This window comes from Pseudophryne corroboree, chromosome 5 (genome assembly GCF_028390025.1).
Source record: "Pseudophryne corroboree isolate aPseCor3 chromosome 5, aPseCor3.hap2, whole genome shotgun sequence".
Classification (NCBI taxonomy): Eukaryota; Metazoa; Chordata; class Amphibia; order Anura; family Myobatrachidae; genus Pseudophryne; species Pseudophryne corroboree.
In genome coordinates, this window is record NC_086448.1 from 681,450,316 (window position 1) to 681,470,660 (window position 20,345).

Consider the following 20,345-nt stretch of genomic DNA (forward strand, 5'->3'; position numbering starts at 1 on the left):
ATAATATTAGTAACCTCCTGGGGGTTTGCAGTTACAATTTATACAAGTAAAACTAACAAGTGTAAAATACACAATTAAAAATAGCACCAATGATATAAAAATTCCTCCAACATATATAATGCACTGATGTTGTTTTATAAGGGAACCTGCATTGTAAATCACCTCCAATGAGAATTTAACAGGAATGGATAATATATTACCAAGTGGATCATATCCAACCGGCGGAGACTCTCAGTCTTTGTGCAGCCAGTCTCAATGCTTAAAGATGGTCTGTGTGTTAGGGCTCCTTGTAAATCAGCAGCAATCAGGGCTCCCCACACAGTATGTGAAAATGTAGCTAGTTGATATCGGCACAACCGGGAACTGGTCATGATGTGTAGCAGTGGCTTGGCAATCAGGGGTGCAATGGCCCATGTCTCTGGGGACTGCACCACCAGAACCCACGCACAGCGGTGATACGTAGTCGTGGCTTACCGGTCAGGAATGCAGTAGCCCGTGTGTGTGGAGACCGCACACAGCGGTGGAGCGGCACACACTAGTGGGAGAGACTCTTGCGGTGACGGCGGTAATCGTATCCGCAACCCGCTGGCTGTCACTGCTGGAGCCTGCACGGGGGACCGACACCGCACAGGGCAGCAGTGCACGCTGATGGGTGGTGATGCTCAATGTCCTGCAATGCCGGGAAGGCAAAGCTGCAACCCGCTGGTTGGCGGTGTGGCTGTAGTGGCGTAGATGTAAAGTCTGGCCACCACGAAAGCCCCGATGTCCGTTCCTGATAGAGGTGAGATTTGTAAGTAACTGCAGGTAATGGATGGTAACTGGAAAAGCCTTGTGTCTTCAACGCATTTCCCCGCACTCCAAGGCGGCTTTTTCAAGAAGCAAGGTGTCCAGTGTGCACATGCACACACCTAGGGATTATATACCTAGATACCAGGTGTGATCAGCAGATAATTGCAGAATTCAGCACACCTCAGGTGTGTGCATTAAGGTGAAGGCAAAAAAGTACTTGCTATGTTCTCTGCCAGAATGGAACACACCCAATAAGGGCCCTCATTCCGAGTTGATCGCTCACTAGCTGTTTTTAGCAGCAGTGCAAACGCTATGCCGCCGCCCTCTAGGTGTGTATCTTAGCTTAGCAGAAGTGTGAACGAAAGGATCGCAGCGCTGCTACAAAAAAAGATTGTGCATTTTCAGAGTAGCTCGAAACTTACTCCTACCTTGCAATCACTTCAGACTGTTTAGTTCCTGTTTTGACGTCACAAACATGCCCTGCGTTCGGCCAGCCACTCCCCCGTTTCTGCAGCCACTCCTGAGTTTTTATCTGGAACGCCTGCGTTTTTCAGCACACTCCCTGAAAACGGTCAGTTTCCGCCCAGAAACACCCACTTCCTGTCAATCACTCAACAATCAGCAGTGCGACTAAAAAGCGTCGCTAGACCTTGTGTTAAAGTACGTCGGCTTTTGTGAAAGTACATGCGCATGCACACAAATGCCGATTTTTAGCCTGATCGCTGCGAACAACGGCAGCTAACGATCAACTCGGAATGACCCCCAAGGTGTGGTACAATTTTCACATAATGGCCCTCATTCCGAGTTGTTCGCTCGCTAGCTGCTTTTAGCAGCATTGCACACGCTAAGCCGCCGCCCTCTGGGAGTGTATCTTAGCTTAGCAGAATTGCGAACGAAAGATTCGCATAATTGCTAAGAGAAATTTCTTAGCAGTTTCTGAGTAGCTCGGGACTTACTCTGCCACTGCGATCAGTTCAGTCAGTTTCGTTCCTTGTTTGACAGCACAAACACACCCAGCGTTCGCCCAGACACTCCCCCGTTTCTCCAGCCACTCCCGCATTTTTCCCAGAAATGGCAGCGTTTTTCTGCACACACCCATAAAACGGCCAGTTTCCGCCCAGAAACACCCACTTCTTGTCAATCACACTCCGATCACCAGAACGAAGAAAAATCCTCGTTATGCCGTGAGTAAAATACCTAACTTTTGAGTAAAATACCTACCCGCATGCGCTCTGCGAACCTTGCGCATGCGCAGTAAGCGACAAATCGCAATATAGCGAAACTCGGCAACGAGCGAACAACTCGGAATGAGGGCCAATTTATCAAATAGTATATATCTAGAAGCTTAAGTTACTCTGATCACAAAGGAAAATACAACAAAAAAATTATATACATTAAAAAATGCATTGATAAAGTGACAAAGTTATTTATAAAGAATGTGAAATGCTACACGGATAGTTATATAGTTGTACCAAACAGAATAAAAATAAAAATAATAATAAAAATAATAATACAAATAAAAATAAAAATGAGAACAAATGTGGCAGTCAAGCCGTCTGAATGTCATTATAATCTCATTTTTAGATGTTAGAGGTGACTTATTGTCACACATCTATCTGATAGTAGATGTATAGACCACAATATTAACCATATGTGCTCCAATAATGTATGAGAGATATAAAATGGGGGCTCTAATAGGATGATAAATTACAACTTAAGGTGCCCATACACTTATGCGACTTCTCCGAGGGAGAAGTCGCATAAGATGTGTCACGATCCGGGTAACTAGACGCCGGTTCCTACCTGTGAGGTGCCTCCTGAGATTGGCTCAGTGAGCCAGAGCCGGGCTATAGCTGTGTTTGTGGTTATTGCCTGCAGCGCTGGTTTTAGCGGCCTCCTCAGTGTACGCTCTTGCGGTGGTGCGGCACTCTCAGCCCCGTCGCAGCTGTCACTGCCGCGCATGTGGTCCTCTGCTGGATATGCGTCCTCTGTGTGCCCCGGCCGCCGCTTCCATCCCTTTGGCCGCTGTGTGCATCTGGGAGCTTGGAGTTTCTGCTGCTGTGGTCTCCGCCGCCATTGTTGTATTACACATGGTTGCAGAGTGCTTAATTCCCCTTCAGTCTCCGTCAATAGGCGCAGCCATTTTGGACTTTAATCACATGTCACCATTTCACCTATCCACAGTGCTGCTGGAGCCAGGGCATAATTGTCAGCCAATCCCTGCTATCCAGAAGGTATAAATATCCTGTCCCAGCACCCAGAAGGTTGTCAGTGCTTCAATTGTCTCTCCAGCGATTCCAGTGTGCAGTACACTGTGGACTCTCCTGTGGACCTTTCCTGTATTATAGTCTGACTCCCTGGTGGTTTCCCTCTGCGGTGCAGTTCCAGCTCTCCTGTGCTAAAGCTCTGTGGTGCAACCTTCCTTCCTTGTTCCCACACCCAGCGCTAGCAGTGTGTATTGTTCTGGCTTTCCAGCAGCCACTCTCCAACAGTCCTCTGTTTACTCTCCTGCCAGTACTCACCAACACTGTGGAGTATATAGCCTCAGTATCACTGCGAACCCCAGCTTCACTCTCAGCTTCCCCTGCGAACCCCAGCTTCACATTCAGCTTTACCTACGAACCCCAGTTTCATTTACAGTTTACCTGCGAGTGCGACCCCCAGCATCACATTATACCTCACCTGGGCTCCAAAGCATTATACAATACTATCACTCATATTCTGGAATACTGGTCATAACCAGTTGTGTTGTGTATATTCACTGGTGACATTTATTATTTGACTGCACTTTATTATTTAATAAAATTTTCAAAGGCATCCTCTGTTGTCATGGTCACGCCTTCGGGCATCTGGTACTACATTCCAGCGTATGTCTAGGAGTCCTCTCTCACCTCCTAAATTCCGGTACTTGTCAGCCCCTACAACTGAGGCTTCCAGCTACCGACACCAGCCCTCAGTTGTGACAAGATGTACAGTATATAAGACTGTATATGACCCAAACTGTACAGTATCTTGCACTGTATTCGACCTTACACTGTAGTCAATGTGCACTGTATTCGAACTACACTGTAACCTGCACTATATCCAGTCCACACTCTGACCTGCACTGTTTCCAATCCGCTCTGTAAACTGCACTGTATCTGACCCACATTGTATCCAACCCACAATGTATACAACCCACACTGTAACTGCATTGTATCCAACCTGCACTGTAACCCACACTGTGTCCACCCCACACTCAGGGGGTAATTCAGACCTGATCGCACGGCTGCTCTTTTTGCTGTGTTCAGATAGTCGCCGCGTACAGGGGAAGGGGAAAATGCTGTGCAAGTGTGCATTCACTTCATGAACAGATCTGCACAAACATCAGTTTGTGCAGTCTCTGCTCAGCCCAGGACTTACTCAGCTGCTGCAATGTGATATTGCTGATCGGGGCCAGAGCTGACGTCAATCACCCTCCCTGAAAACGCTATATCCCACCTGCGTTTTTCCGGACACTCCTGTAAAATGGTCAGTTGCCACCCACAAACGGCCTCTTCCTGTCAATGACCTTGTGATCACCTGTGTGATTGCTTTTTTCGTATCATCCTTTCGCTAGGCACCCATGCCCGGTGCAGTCATCTGATGCGTTGGCGCATGTGGTGCATACGCATGCGCAATTCAGATCTGATCGCCCGCTGTGCGTAAATACAAAACAGTGATGAGGACTGAATTACCCCCTATATCCAACTCCATCATTGCTACACCAGTAGGTGACCCTTCTCTAGTGCACTGTCATACTATCCAATATGACCCATTCCATGCAGGGCCGTCTTTTCGTATGGGCTCAATGGGCTCTTACCCAAGGGCCCCAGGAGTATAAGGGCCATAGGCTGATAGCTGAGGGTCCCCTCTTTGCAGGGGTACCAGATTTTTTAAAATCGGCCCTGAGGAACCGGAGATATCTGACTTGAAATCAGTGGTCCCCAACCAAGCCTGTTAATTGCTCTTCCCAGCCTGATATCTCGGGTTTTGTCTGACTTAGAGTATTTCTGAGGGTATAAGCCAAAAGCTGTGAATCTCCCCTTTTGGTGGACCCTGGCAGCTTGTCTCTACTATGCCCTGAACCAGAGATATCAGCCTACAAGCAGCTGGTCCCTGCTCCAGCTCCACACGCCTAATATGCAGTTTTAGATTTTCATTGGTGAATTGCTTTGGCCAGAGGCGTAACTAGGGTAGGGCGAGTGGGGCACGTGCCCTGGGCGCCTTGGCAGGCCCAGGAGAGGGGGTCGCCGCTGGCGGCCAGGGCATCATGCCCCACTCGCCCCCGTCACGCCGAAATGTGAGGGGAGGAGAGCGCAGCGTCTCTCCCTCCCCTTACCGCCGCTGCCAGCAGCGCTGCGTGTGTCCGGTCTCCGGCGGCGTTAGCCAATCAGAGCTTGCGGACCGGCTCCTGATTGGCTGCCGGTCCGCGAGCTCTGATTGGCTAGCGAACTGGCGCCACACAGCCGCCGGAGACCTGGAGCGGTGAGGGGAAGGAGAGTGGGAAGGAGAGGCGCTCTCCTCCCCTCACATATCAGAGGAGAGCCACAAGCGGTGAGTGACCGGGGGGGAGCACAGTGGGGCATGTATCTGGCACTGTGGGGCATGTATCTGGCACTGTGGGGCATGTAACTGGCACTGTGGGGCATTGTAACTGGCACTGTAGGGCATGTATCTGGCACTGTGGGGCATGTATCTGGCACTGTGGGGCATGTTTCTGGCACTGTGGGGCATTTATCTGGCACTGTGGGGCAATGTAACTGGCACTGTGGGGCATGTATCTGGCACTGTGGGACATGTATCCGGCACTGTGGGGCATTGTATCTAGCACTGTGGGGCAATGTAACTGGCACTGTGGGCCATTTTCAGTGGCCACACCCCTTCGGCACGCGCACATGTTTCTTTTGGTGTGTTTTTTTTGGGGGGGGCGCCATTTTACATCTTGCCCTGGGCTCCGAAAAAAACCCTTGTTACGCCTCTGGCTTTGGCCCCTGAACTCTGATCCCCAAGTACCCAGAACTTCCTGAAAGATGGGACTCTCTAGTTTTTTTATCCCATTCAAAGCCAAGAAATATATTTTCAGGAAGCTGAAAGCTGAAAGCTGCCCTCCCACTGGAAAAATTATAAATATTAAGCCCTGTCACTGACCTAGGTTGGGAGTGTTGTGAACTCAGGGGTTCTCCCGATGGTAGGGGAGAGGAACCACAGTTGGGTCGGAACAGGGATGGCTTGATATAGGTCTTCCTCATACAGAACTCTGACAGAAAAGCTTGGTGAAAATATTAAAGGACTTTATTGCAGGAAGAGAGCAACACAATGTCACATAACAGAGAAGGAGTGTATGGAGAAATGTCCAGGAAGTACTTGTGAGTGATGGTAAAAGATACTGGTGACTGAAGAACTTGAGAGCGGTGGTTAAAAGACACTGATGATTTGAAGAACTTGAGAGCGGTGGTTAAAGACACTGATGATTTGAAGAACTTGAGAGCGGAGGTTAGAGACACTGATGATTTGAAGAACTTGAGAGCGGTGGTTAAAGACACTGATGATTTGAAGAACTTGAGAGCAGTGGTTAAATAAACTGTTGATGTGAAGAACTTGAGAGCGGTGGTTAAAGACACTGATGATTTGAAGAACTTGAGAGCGGTGGTTAAAGACACTGATGATTTGAAGAACTTGAGAGCGGTGGTTAAAGACACTGATGATTTGAAGAACTTGAGAGCGGTGGTTAAAGACACTGATGATTTGAAGAAATTGAGAGCAGTGGTTAAAGACACTGATAATTTGAAGAACTTGAGAGCGGTGGCTAAAGACACTGAGGATTTGTATAACTTGAGAGCGAGGGTTAAAGACACTGAGGACTTGTATAACTTGAGAGCGAGGGTTAAAGACACTGAGGACTTGTGTAACTTGAGAGCGACGTTTAACCTGCAGCCCACGCTGACTCCAAGAAGCACTGGTCACTAAAGCGCAGTGGAACCCAGCAGCGGCTGGGAACGCTGGAAGCTGTGCAACAACTGACACCTGGAAATGCCGGAGACACTGGGGTATGCTGCAGAGAGATCCGCCGAGGACAGAAGCACTGGCATCCACTTCAGGAGAAAAGACGATACTCAGGCGCCAAGGGGCTGCCCGGCGTCTGCCTTTGAATCTCCCACCTCCGCTGGATTGGCGGAACAGTCTGATGACGTCACCTGCTCCCAGCCCACGTGATGCCGGGTGTCATGGCGGCGCCCCTGCCCTGGAGAACCGCCGGGAGCCGCGCCAGCCAGGCGCCGGAGCCCGTGGACCAGAGGTTCTCAAACTCGGTCCTCGGGGGCTCACACAGTGCATGTTTTGCAGGTAACCCAGCAGGTGCACAGGTGTATTAATTACTCACTGACACATTTTAAAAGGTCCACAGGTGGAGCTAATTATTTCACTTGCGATTCTGTGAGGAGACCTGCAAAACATACACTGTGTGTGCCCCCGAGGACCGAGTTTGAGAACCTCTGCCGTGGACCAACGAAGGCGGAGGCCGCAACACAGACCAGCAGGCACGCAGGGTAAGCGCGGTGAACGCCGCCTATGGCGTGTGACAAGCCCACTCCACTATCCACCCCTCCCCTACGTATTAAACACCACCTACCACTCTGGAAGTCATATACCAGGGCTTCTTCATTCTGCCCAATGCCCCATTCTACAGTTTAGCCCCATCTGTGCAGTAAAGGAGTAATTAGCAGAAATTACTGTTCCAGGTCCTACATGCTGAGCAGAAGATAGAACACCCCCTACCGCCCACAGGACATCAAAGCTGCGCTGATAGCACCCCCCATCCCTACCGCTGGAGGATGGGTAGGGGGCCCAGTGCATTGCTGTGCCCAGGGGCCTACACTGCTGTTAAGACGGCCCTGATTTCATGAGGGACAAAATGCTCTACTCCTAGACTTTCCTCTTAATTTATGATTGCCGTCACCTGTGTTGCACTAGTTAATTGATAAAAAAGGCATTCCACCACAGATGACAGCAAAGACTCTTTGAAATTTCATCAATGAAAAAATTGATCTAGTGCAAAAAAACACAATACACATTGAGAAAACTCTCTATGCTGTGCAGTAACATTGGAAGGCTCTGTGGCCTAGTGGTTCATTTTCCTGCACATAGAGATGATAGGGTCATGGCTTTTACCTGTGTTTATAGTATTTGTAATTTTCCGCCTAACTAACTATGGTAGGGTCACTGGTTCAAATCCCAGTTTCACCAACACAGTACTTGATGCAGAGCAAAGGCTCTTTGGAGTTTTATCAATCACAAAACTGATCTAGTGCAATACACATTGATAAAACTCTATCTGCTGTGCAGGCATATGGCCAGGCTCTGTGGCCTAGTGGTTAAGTTCCATGCACATAGAGCTGCTAGGGGCACTGGTTTGAATCCTGGTTTTGACCTGTGTTTATGCGGTGGCTCGGCTGACATAACTAACGAATGCAATATCAGGATACTTGCTCTGTAAGTCAGCACAGTACTTAGTACAGAGCAAAGAATCTTTGAAGTTTTATCAAGCAAAAAACTGATCTAGTGCAATACACATTGAGAAAAGTCTCTCCACTGTGCAGTGGCATGGGCAGGCTCTGTGACCTAGTGATTAAGTTCACTACACATGGAGATGGTAGGGTCACTGGTTCAAATACCAGTTTCAACCTGTGTTTATATGGTGGCTCACCTCAAATAATTTACCTATGCAGTATCAGAATACATGCCCTTTACGCCAGCACAGTACTTGATACAGAGCAAAGACTCTTTAAAGTTTAAGCACCTCCAGCATCTTCTTGTGAGGCGTAAACTTCTTTCCTGGATTTTCCCAGGACTCCTGACGTATGTCAACTAAATGGTCAGAGTGAGGTAAAACTTGTTTAACCACCTTCTGACATTTAAACCTTTCCGGTTTCTTAGTGGCAGTGACAGGCTCCTGTTCATCATCAACCTGAATAATAAGCCTGATAGCCTCTAACAAGGCAGGAACATCCACCTGCGAAACAACTTCCCCATCAGAAGCATCAGGATCAGAATCTGTGGGGTCTGTATAAGCACCATCCTCCTCAGACGAGGTGTCTGGGATATGGGTGGATTGTGAGGAAGTAATTGCCCGCTTAGAGGACCCTTTGGTCTTAGGCGGGCGGGGGTTAGACTTTTGAGTAGTCAGTGATTGGTTCAATTGCTGTAACTGATTGGACAGTTAAACTGCCCATGTCGGGTTAACCGCGGGGACCATAAGCGGTTGTACCGGCACAGGAGGTCCCATAGGGGGTGTTAGTCTAGTTACCAGCGTATTCAATAGCGTGGAGAAGGTAGCACAAGGTGGGTGATTTTGCAGCCCCGTTGCTACAGTTCTACTGGGGGGGCAAGGTACTCCCAGAACCTGAACACTCAGCTGCTATGTTATCCTCAAATGTGTCTGCAGCATCAACTCCACGCAGTGTGGGATCAGCCCCAGCTCCGTTACCCTTTGTAGCTCACATAATCAAAAGCTCAATGTAAGGCAACACAGTACAATTATCAGCAGAAAATACCTGACAAGAACTCCGTGTGCAGTGTATCAGCATAAACAGGGACTTCAAGAGGTATATGGTGACTAAAAATCACAGAGAAAAATACACACTGAGTATATCCTGTGAACTGCCTATGTTAGGTTAAACCTGACACACTTAGCCCCCTCAGGTTATGGAATATAGGGATAGCAATCTGAGTGAGAGACACAAAATGGAGTTCACACAGCAGCTATATGCACACACACAAAGTCACAGTTTGTACAATGCAGAAATTATGACATGCAATAAAACTGCACTGGACTAGCAATACAGAGTAGTACTATGTATAGCTAAACACTGAATCAGATATAACAATGCACAGTAAAGACTGGATGTATATCACAGGGTACTTGTACTAAATAACCCTGACTAAATGCACTTTTTCTTAACTAACACTGTCAGCAGACATGTAGAATACTTAAGTGTCCTTTAAAATGCACAGCTCAGCGCTGACAGGGAGGCGGCTTTACAGAGGAGGATTTGCCCAGACAGTCCCAGAAACAGTGTTGCTCTGTGTAATGGCGCCCAAACACTGACTGGGAGTGAGGGAGAGAGAGATATGCAGCTCCAGGCTGGGAACATTTACTCTAAATGGCGCATTGGGGCTGAGGGAGGGGCTTCAGGTCAAAGCCTTATCCTCCTGCTGGACTTCACCACCGGGTACTGGGGGCTAAGAAAAACGTTTTTTGAGAGAAAAAAACGACCTGTGCCCATGCCCTGGTAGTCTAGTGGGGTCCCTGTACTGCCACAGTGTCCACGCCAGCGTGGCCTGCCTCCCGCCAGCCGCGTGGGATCACGATTCACTTACCTCCTCCCTGTAGTGCTGCCACACGATCCGGGAGAGCAGCGGTCGTGTGTGTGACTGACTTCAGAAGGAAACCGGAGCCTCCGCTGTAGGTGCCCGGCAACCAGGGCGCGGGAGTGTTCAGCGCCGCTGGGGGAGGTGATGGAGCTGCAGCAGGAGTTGTCTCAAAGACATCTAACACTGTCAGTGTCTCTGCTGCAGCCCTTGAAGTCTTAAAATTTTCTTAAAAGCTTCTTTTAGGGCTGCTGGAGCAGCCCCCCGTTACGTGTCTGCTTACTGCAAGGCACCAACTACAAAACTGAGCTTATGTGCACGGACGCGGGGCTATAGAGGAGGCGGCGCTAGACATTCTGGGAAGAAGGTCAAAGCTTTGAGCCTGCTGGTGCCTCAGATCAGGATCCTACTCTACAACCCAATGTCATTCCCTGTGGAGCCCAGTGTACCCCACAGCAGAAATAAATGTTATCATTTACTGTCCACCTACTTTTGGATCACCCTGTATATATATATATATATATATATATATTCATCCAAAACTAGAGAGAGCACTCACCAGTCTTCTTTCTTTAAAGTTCCAAATGTTTAATTAACTTACAGCATGGTGAACAGAACAATGTTGACGTTTCGGGCCTCACATGGCCCTTTTTCAAGACACAGATGTCCAAATGAAGGAGAGCATATCACATCACTGGCCAAACTGGGCATATTTATACCAGTGAAGTGAGCACACAACCAGCCCACATGACACACCCACAAAACAATTTTTTTTTTTTTTTAGAGTTAGAATTTTTATTGAGGTTGGTCAGTAATCAAAACAGTAACAAGAACAAACTTGCGCAGGGTAATGATATTGAACATGAAAACAAACATTTTACATACCAAATCAGACATTTTCATGGAATTATAGGCCAATAGGTATTAGTAATTTGCGCCCTGCATAACTCTACACGTGTATCTGACTTTTCTCATTTTATTTTACTGATATAGTATAAAATTTATACCAAAACAGAGTGTAATCTTGTGAAGAGTAAGAGTAGGAAAGCAAAAGGAAAGTGAGGGTGAGAAGAAGCTAGAGAATATATCTTAATAAAGGGGAAACAATGGGAAAATTACATATCGGGAGGCAAGAGGATGGGAACAGTCCACTGTATTGATAACAGAGGGGGGGACAACAGAAGTGATAGAGGTATTAGCATAGTCAGCAATATCAACATAGTCCGGGCATCAATAAAGACCGAGCAAGGTACCAAGGAGACCAGATGTTGTGGAACTGGGCCACTGTGTTGTTCCTCAGGCTTGTAATATATTCCATACTGGCTATATAATTAATCTTGGTCATCAGTAATGCCTTGGAGGGAGGTTTATGGTCTTTCCAGCATTTAGTGATCAGAGATTTAGCCGCCATGCAAAGTAACATGGTAAGCTTGTCTTGGGGTTTGGGTAGCAATGGTATGGGAGCATGCAGAAGAGCAGTTTCAGGGGAGAGGTCTAGATTATGTCCGCATGTTCGAGCAATAAGTGCTCCTACCATTTCTCAAAAAGGGCGAATAGAGGTGCCCTCCTCTCCACAGAGTCTCCAACACAGATTTGATGTCGTGGGGTAAATGGAATGAAGTCTGGAGGGAACTAAGTACCACCTGGTGTAGACCTTATAGCATGTTTCTCTGAGTTCCACACTAATGGAGGCTTTAGCAATGCGCATTCTGATTTCTTCCCATTGATCCAACGGATGGGAGAGATCTGATTCCCAGGCTAATTCATGGGATTCACGGTCAGGGGGGTCTGGGGTCAGAATAGAGTTGTATATTGTTGAGGTATTCCCTTTTTTGCCAATTGAAAGTAAACACATATGTTCAAAGGAGGTGAGTGGTTTCAAAGATGTAGTTTTAAGCTGAGATTTGAGAAAGCTAAGAATTTGGATGTAATAGTAATGGCACGAGGATGGCAAACCAAGGCGTTCCTGAAATTCTCCAAAAGAGGTCGGTGCTGAATGGCCTTTAACATGGATAAATCTTGTGATACCCTGTGATTGCCATGGAGCCGCCATTTTTCGTTCGCAGCCTGGGGGAAAGGCAGGATGTCCCCAGATAGGTGTTAAAGGTGAGGGGTGTGAGGTTAGATTGTAGGTGCTGCGGAGTTTGTTCCATAATCCAAGGGTGAATTTAATCGTGGGGATTGAGTAGGCCGAGGCTGGTCTGCAGGACCCGGGGAGCCATAGAAGAGAGTCGAGGGAGACGCCCTGATACATTGAGTTTTCAATATCGACCCATTTTCTGTTCCCTTGGAGGGAATGCCAGGACACCATATGATTAAGGTGACAGGCATTAAAATAAGCCTGGAGGTTAGGATATCCCAATCCGCCTGAGGTAGCACTTTTGGTCAGCAGTGTTCGTCTTAATCGAGATTTACGGTGTGCCCAAATAAATTTGTTGCACAATGATTGCAATGAGGTCAAAGTCACTCGGGGCACCATTATCGGAATGGTCTGAAATAGGTAAAGAATACGGGGAAGGAGATTCATTTTCAGGGCGTTAATCCGTCCAATCCATGAAATGAATAATCTGTCCCATTTATCCAGGTCTTGGGTGAAAGTTTTAATCATAGGAACATAGTTAGTTTGGTAAAGGCTGGTGTAGGATTTAGTAATGAATATGCCGAGATATTTGATAGCCGAGGGTCTCCAAAGAAAAGGGAAAGAGGAGGTTAGAATCAAGTGGGTCTGGGGTGGGATATTAAATGCAAGGGCCTCAGATTTGGTGTGGTTTATTTTGTAACCAGAGAGGGAACCGTATAGTAGCAATTCTTTTTGTAGATTAGGCAGAGAAATCAAAGGGTTAGATAAAGTCAAGAGCACGTCATCCGCAAATAAAGATATTTTGTATGAGTTCTGCCCCACTGTAATCCCCCCAATGTCCGTATTAAGTCTAATACGGGCCGCAAGAGGTTCGATGCATAGAGCAAAAAGTAGGGGTGAAAGAGGGCAGCCCTGGCGCGTACCATTCTTCAAATTAAATCGAGGTGAGCTTAATCCATTGGTCAGGACCATAGATGAGGGGTTGGAATAGAGGGCCGCTATTGCAGTGATGAAATGACCGTGGAGGCCGAACGTAGATAAAGTAGAAAACAAAAAGGGCCAGGAAATGCGATCAAATGCCTTTTCGGCGTCTAGCGCCAGGGCAATCGCTGGTGTTTTCGTCGAGTTTATTTGGTGGATCAAATTAATAGTGCGTCTGGTGTTGTCCGAGGCCTGACGGCCAGGGATAAATCCCACTTGGTCAGGATCTATTAATGATGGCAACACAGCGTTCAGGCGAGTTGCTAGTATTTTGGCAAAGAGTTTGAGATCGGTGTTTATCAAAGATATGGGTCTGTAATTTGTGCAATGCGAAGGATCTTTTCCAGGTTTCGGGATTACAATAATGCGGGACGTCGTGGAGTCAGTGTGGAAGGGCATACCCCATAATATTTTATTAAACAGGGAGGCCATATGAGGGATGAGTTGCGGGGCGAAGGTTTTGTAATACACCATCGGATAGCCATCCGGACCGTGTGCTTTCGAAGGTTTCTGAGTTTTCAGAGCCGCTTCAATTTCCTCAGCAGAAATATCAGCATTGAGAGCAGAATTAGTTTCCTCGTCTATACGAGGGAGAGCGCATGAATCTAAATATTGTTGTGCCTGATCGGCTTGTGCTAAGGGGTCGGACGGAGGATCAAGGTTATAGAGTGTACTATAATAGTCATAGAAGATACCATTGATTTTTTTGGGGTCGTAGGTAATGTTACCTGAAGGTTGTCTAATAGTATGGATGCATTGATTAGCTTTTTTGGCACGTAATTGGTTAGCTAATAAAGTATGTGCCTTGTTACTTTTATCGTAAAATGATTGATTGGCCCATCGAAGCGAGCGTTCAATATTCTCTGCCAAGAGAGATTGTAGGTCATCACGTGCTTTTGAAAGTTCGGCTAGAGTTTTTTTTAGAGCGTGTGCGTTTATGTTCTTGATCCAATGTTGCAATATTATCCGTTAACAGGGCAATTTGGCTTTCTCGGTCTCTCTTACGGCGGGATGCAAATTGGATAATGGATCCTCTGATAACCGCCTTATGGGCTTCCCATATAGTGGCTATATTGCAGTCACCTTCTACGTTAACCGCGAAATAATCCCGAAGTTCTGTCTTAATTAAGTCCTGAAACTTAGGGATCTTCAATAGTGTCTCGTTTAGTCTCCATGTCGGTCTACCGTCAGGGATATCAAAAATGTCAAATGTCGCAGTTAAAGCTGCGTGGTCTGTCCAGGTAAGTGGGACTATCGAGGAAAAGCGAGCGGTGCGGGAGAGAGGTGCACAACTCAAGAACATATCAATACGAGAGTACACATCGTGCGGATTAGAGTAGAAGGTATAGTCCCTGGTGGTCGGGTTAAGGAATCGCCAGACATCGAACAAACCAGCCTCGGCCATGCCCCTGTGTAATACGGAGGAATTCGGGGTTTGACTACTACGCAAAGGTCCGGACCTGTCCATGCCCGTGAGAGCCATGTTGAAATCGCCACCAACAAGTATTTTACCTCGTCTATATGTTAGGGTCTCCTGCCCTGTGCTGCCACGTCGTCATGGCAACCGGGAGACAAGTGCTAGTGGAGTAACCTGAGCGCAGCTGATACTCCGGTTCGGGTCTTTTGCTGTGCAGTGGTTATAGGCTCTGTGCACGGCAGGGGATCCGGTGCTGGTTTTTGTGCTCACAGTCTGTGAGGTCTGAGTGGGGCATGGACAGCACCTGCTTTATAAGGCCTCTTTTCAGGGTAAGCAGATGCTGCTGAATCTTTGTTGGTTAGTCAGTTCATGAAAGTTAGCCAGTACTGTGTAGCTTTGTATTTGTTTGTTGCTTACTGCAAATAGGCCTGGGGATTTGGTATTACACTCTGCCAATCCAGACCTAGCAGTAAGACTGGAGTCAGTCGTTTAGCTTGCTGGGGTTCTGTTACTACTCTGTGAACTTAGCAAGTTTGCGGCTGTATTCTAAGACTTGCCTGTCTAATCCTGTCTCACTGTGCTAGGTGTCAGGGGTCAGTTTAGTGGCAGTAAGCTAAAACCTGTGCACTGCAAGTGAGAATCAGGATTGTGGAGTCTCTCCTTGTGTCTATCATTCCATCTCTGACCAAGGAGTTTACTGCCACACCCGTTGGTAACCCTTTAGGGTTTTGCTGTTGCCCTTAGCAACAGCATTTCGGGTTCTCTACGTATTAAAACACAACATCTTGCTATTTCCATCTGAGCAGTTCTAATACAAGGGAGATACCCAGTTCCTTAGCCTCTGGGCTTCTCTGTTCACTTTGTGTGTATTTTGTTACCCTATCACCTTCTGTGTACGTTATGTCATATTCCCCAGTTTGTCTGTGAGTCCATTTGTTTTGCATAACAGTTCAAACACCAGTACATTCCTGCAGACACTGGAGTGCATAACAGTTCTGACACCAGTACTTTCCTGCAGGCACTGGTGTGCATAACATATTCAGCAGCCTAATACTCCTGTTGAAATTTTGTGGGAATATGGAGCATACCCCTCAAAATACGTTGCAACAGGTGGTCGATCAGGTGCAGGTCCTGACTCGACAATTTAATGATTTGTCCATTAAAATGCACACCTCCCAGGCTGCTGGCGGAGCTCCCGCAGCAGCAGCACCTGCAGGGGTTAAGGAGCCGAAAGTAAATCTCCCGGATCGTTTTTCTGGAGATCGCTCGCAGTTCTTTTGTTTCAAGGAGAGCTGCAAGCTATACTTCCGGCTTAGGCCTCAGTCTTCTGGGTCGGAGATTCAGCGGGTGGGCATAGTGATTTCCTTGCTACAAGGAGACCCACAGGTCTGGGCATATGGGTTGCAGCCTGACTGTCCGTCGCTTAAAAGTGTTGATGCTTTTTTTACGGCACTGGGCATGTTGTATGATGACCCTGACAAGACGGCCTCAGCCGAGGCTCAGATTTCGATCCTTAAGCAAGGGCGAAGGCCAGTTGAGGTTTACTGTACGGAGTTTCGGAGGTTGGCCCATGATACCCAGTGGAATGACCCAGCCCTGAGACACCAGTACCGAAGAGGTCTTTCTAACCAGATAAAGGACCAACTGGTACAATATCCCTTGCCTGATAGCTTGGATCAGCTCATGCAGTTATCCATCCGGGTGGATAGACGGCTGAGAGAGCGTAGGCTTGAAAGGGAGACTGAGATTTCCTTCCTTCCCAAGGGAACCTCAGACTCTGAGGAATTTTCTGAGGAGCCTATGCAGATTGGGGCTACCCGCCTCTCCTCGCGTGAGAAGACGCGGAGGAGACAGCAGGGGTTGTGTTTGTACTGTGGGAATAAAGGTCATGTGGTAGTATCATGCCCAGAAAAGCCGGAAAACTTCAGGGCCTGAGGGTGATGGGAAATATCCTGTCAGGCCAGAAGTCAGAATTTCCCAAGAAGACTTTTATCATTCCGGTGACCTTGAAGATCCTCGGTCAAACTGTCAAGACTGAGGCCTTTGTGGACAGTGGGGCCGACGGGGTTTTTATGGACCGCCAATTCGCCCTGAAACACTCTGTTCCCTTAGTACCCTTGGCATCGGAAATTGAGATTTGTGGGTTAAACGGGGAACCATTATCCCAAGGTAAAATTACCTCTTGCACTAGCCAGATTTCTTTGTTTATTGGAGCCACACACTCTGAAAAATTGTCCTTTTATGTGACTGTCTGTACTTTTGCCCCATTGGTGTTGGGGTTACCCTGGTTAAGGGCCCACAATCCTCAATTTGACTGGGTCTCTGGGGAGATTCTTAGTTGGGGTACTGATTGTTTCAGGAGTTGCTTGAGCCTTCCAGTCAGGCTCTCGCAGCTAAGTTTGCCAGGATTGCCAGGGTGTTATGCAGATTTTGCGGACGTGTTCTCCAAAAAAGTTGCAGAGATACTACCTCCCCATCGCCCCTATGACTGTGCCATTGATTTGTTGCCAAATGCTAAGCTTCCCAAGAGCAGGTTGTACTCCCTGTCACGTCCTGAGACTCAGGCTATGGCAGAGTACATTCAGGAGAACTTGGCTAAGGGATTTATCAGACCTTCACAGTCTCCAGTTGGGTCGGGGTTCTTCTTCGTGGGTAAAAAGGACGGTTCGTTGCGACCCTGCATCGACTTCAGGGAATTGAACCGTATCACGATTAAAAACTCATACCCACTGCCTCTCATTTCGGTCTTGTTTGACCAGCTTCGTACTGCCACCATTTTTTCTAAGATTGACCTACGCGGTGCGTACAATCTAATCCGAATAAGAGAGGGGGATGAATGGAAGACTGCCTTTAATACCCACTCAGGGCATTATGAATATTTGGTGATGCCTTTTGGGCTCTGTAATGCCCCGGCAGTCTTCCAGGATTTCATGAATGATGTGCTATGGGAATATTTGGATAGATTCTTAGTTGTATACTTAGATGACATCCTAATCTTCTCCCATTCCCTGGAGGAACATCGGAAGCATGTACGCTTAGTCCTCCAGAAACTCAGAGACCACCGGCTTGGGGCGAAGCTGGAGAAGTGCGAATTTGAAGTTCAGCAAATCGCATTTCTAGGATATATTATCTCCCCAGAAGGTTTCCAAATGGAGGGTTCCAAGGTACAGGCAGTCCTGGATTGGGTGCAGCCCACTAGTTTGAAGGCGCTTCAGCGTTTCCTGGGCTTTGCGAATTTTTATAGACGATTTATCGCTGGATTTTCGTCTATAGTGGCGCCCTTGGTGGCACTCACTAAGAAAGGGGCGGATGTTGCTCACTGGTCTTGTGAGGCTAAAGCGGCTTTTGCCCGTCTCAAAAGGGCATTTGTTTCGGCCAAGGTGCTGCGACACCCAGATCCAGAGCGTCCTTTTGTGGTGGAGGTGGATGCCTCTGAGATGGGTATTGGGGCAGTGCTTTCTCAGATGGGAGTGTCTGATAATCGCCTTCATCCCTGTGCTTACTTTTCCCGTAAATTTTCGCCTGCCGAGATGAATTATGACGTGGGTAACCGGGAATTGTTGGCTATTAAGGATGCACTCGAGGAGTGGAGACACTGGCTTGAGGGGGCTAAGTTTGTGGTCTCAATTCTCACTGACCATAAGAATCTGGCATATTTAGAGTCAGCGAAGCGTCTCAATGCCAGGCAGGCACGATGGGCTTTGTTTTTTGCTCGCTTTAATTTTTTGATAACATATCGCCCTGGGTCAAAAAACATCAAGGCTGATGCGCTCTCGCGGAGTTTTGCTCCAATCCAGGAGACCACCGAGGAGCCGTTGCCCATTGTTTCCCCATCATGTATTAAAGTGGGCATTACCCAGGACCTCTTATCATTAGTCCTTAGAGCACAGGAGCAGGCTCCTCCAGACCTTCCGGTAGGTCTTTTGTTTGTGCCTCCTAGGTTAAGACAGCGAGTGTTCCTGGAATTCCATGCCAAGAAGTCGGCAGGTCACCCGGGTATCGCCAGAACTCGGGAGTTGCTATCTAGGGCGGTGTGGTGGCCCTCGGTGGCTAAGGATGTGGATCAGTGGGTTCGGGCATGTGACATCTGTGCCCGAAATAAGACTCCTAGAGGGGTTCCTGTTGGCCCATTACATCCACTCTCTATCCCATCTAAGCCATGGACCCACATTTCAATGGATTTTGTGGTGGACTTGCCCAAATCCTCGGGGATGACAGCCATCTGGGTTGTCGTTGACAGGTTTTCGAAGATGGCGCACTTCGTTCCACTGGTTGGGCTGCCATCAGCCAGACGCCTGTCTGAATTATTTATGCTGCATGTTGTGCGTCTCCACGGGTTGCCACTTGATGTGGTCTCTGACCGCGGATCCCAGTTTGTGGCCAAATTCTGGAGGGCATTTTGTTCCGATCTCCAGATTTCTGTCAGCTTGTCGTCAGGCTACCATCCGCAGTCTAATGGGCAGACTGAAAGGGTGAACCAGTCCTTGGAGCAGTTCCTCAGGTGTTATGTCTCCAAGTGTCAGACTGACTGGGTTGCTCATCTGTCCATGGCGGAGTTTGCCTATAACAACGCGGCTCACTCTGCTACAGGGATCTCTCCCTTCCTTTGTGTGTATGGGCATCATCCTAAGGCCAATTCTTTTGACCCCCTGGACTCCACGCCTGGTGGTTCCTCTGTGGTTTCGGTCCTTAGAGGTATTTGGCGGAAAGTGAAGAAAGCCCTTGTGTCTGTGTCATTAGTGACCAAAAGGGTTTTTGATAAGCGGAAAAGACCCTGCAGCTTCAAATTAGGAGACTTCGTCTGGTTGTCAACCAAGAATTTGAAGTTGAGACAGCCATCTCATAAGTTAGGCCCCCGGTTCATCGGCCCTTATAAGATCACCAGGGTTATCAATCCGGTGGCATTTCAGTTAGATCTGCCCCGTTCTTTGGGTATCAATAAAACATTTCATTGTTCCCTTTTAAAACGGGCGATTAGTAATCCTTCTTCCAGTGGAAGACCTTCCCCTCTTCTGATACGTGGCCAGAGGGAGTTTGTTGTTGAAAGGATTCTTGACTCCAAGGTGGTTCGGGGTCGGCTGTCATTTTTGGTGCACTGGAAGGGATATGGCCCGGAGGAGCGGTCGTGGGTGCGCAGTTGTGATCTTCATGCCCCCAGACTGATACGCTCTTTCTTCTCGCAGTTCCCCGATAAACCCGGTGGTAGGGGTTCTTTGACCCCTCGTCAGAGGGGGGGTACTGTTAGGGTCTCCTGCCCTGTGCTGCCACGTCGCCATGGCAACCGGGAGACAAGTGCTAGTGGAGTAACCTGAGCGCAGCTGATACTCCGGTTCGGGTCTTTTGCTGTGCAGTGGTTATAGGCTCTGTGCACGGCAGGGGATCTGGTGCTGGTTTTTGTGCTCACAGTCTGTGAGGTCTGAGTGGGGCGTGGACAGCACCTGCTTTATAAGGCCTCTTTTCAGGGTAAGCAGATGCTGCTGAATCTTTGTTGGTTAGTCAGTTCATGAAAGTTAGCCAGTACTGTGTAGCTTTGTATTTGTTTGTTGCTTACTGCAAATAGGCCTGGGGATTTGGTATTACACTCTGCCAATCCAGACCTAGCAGTAAGACTGGAGTCAGTCGTTTAGCTTGCTGGGGTTCTGTTACTACTCTGTGAACTTAGCAAGTTTGCGGCTGTATTCTAAGACTTGC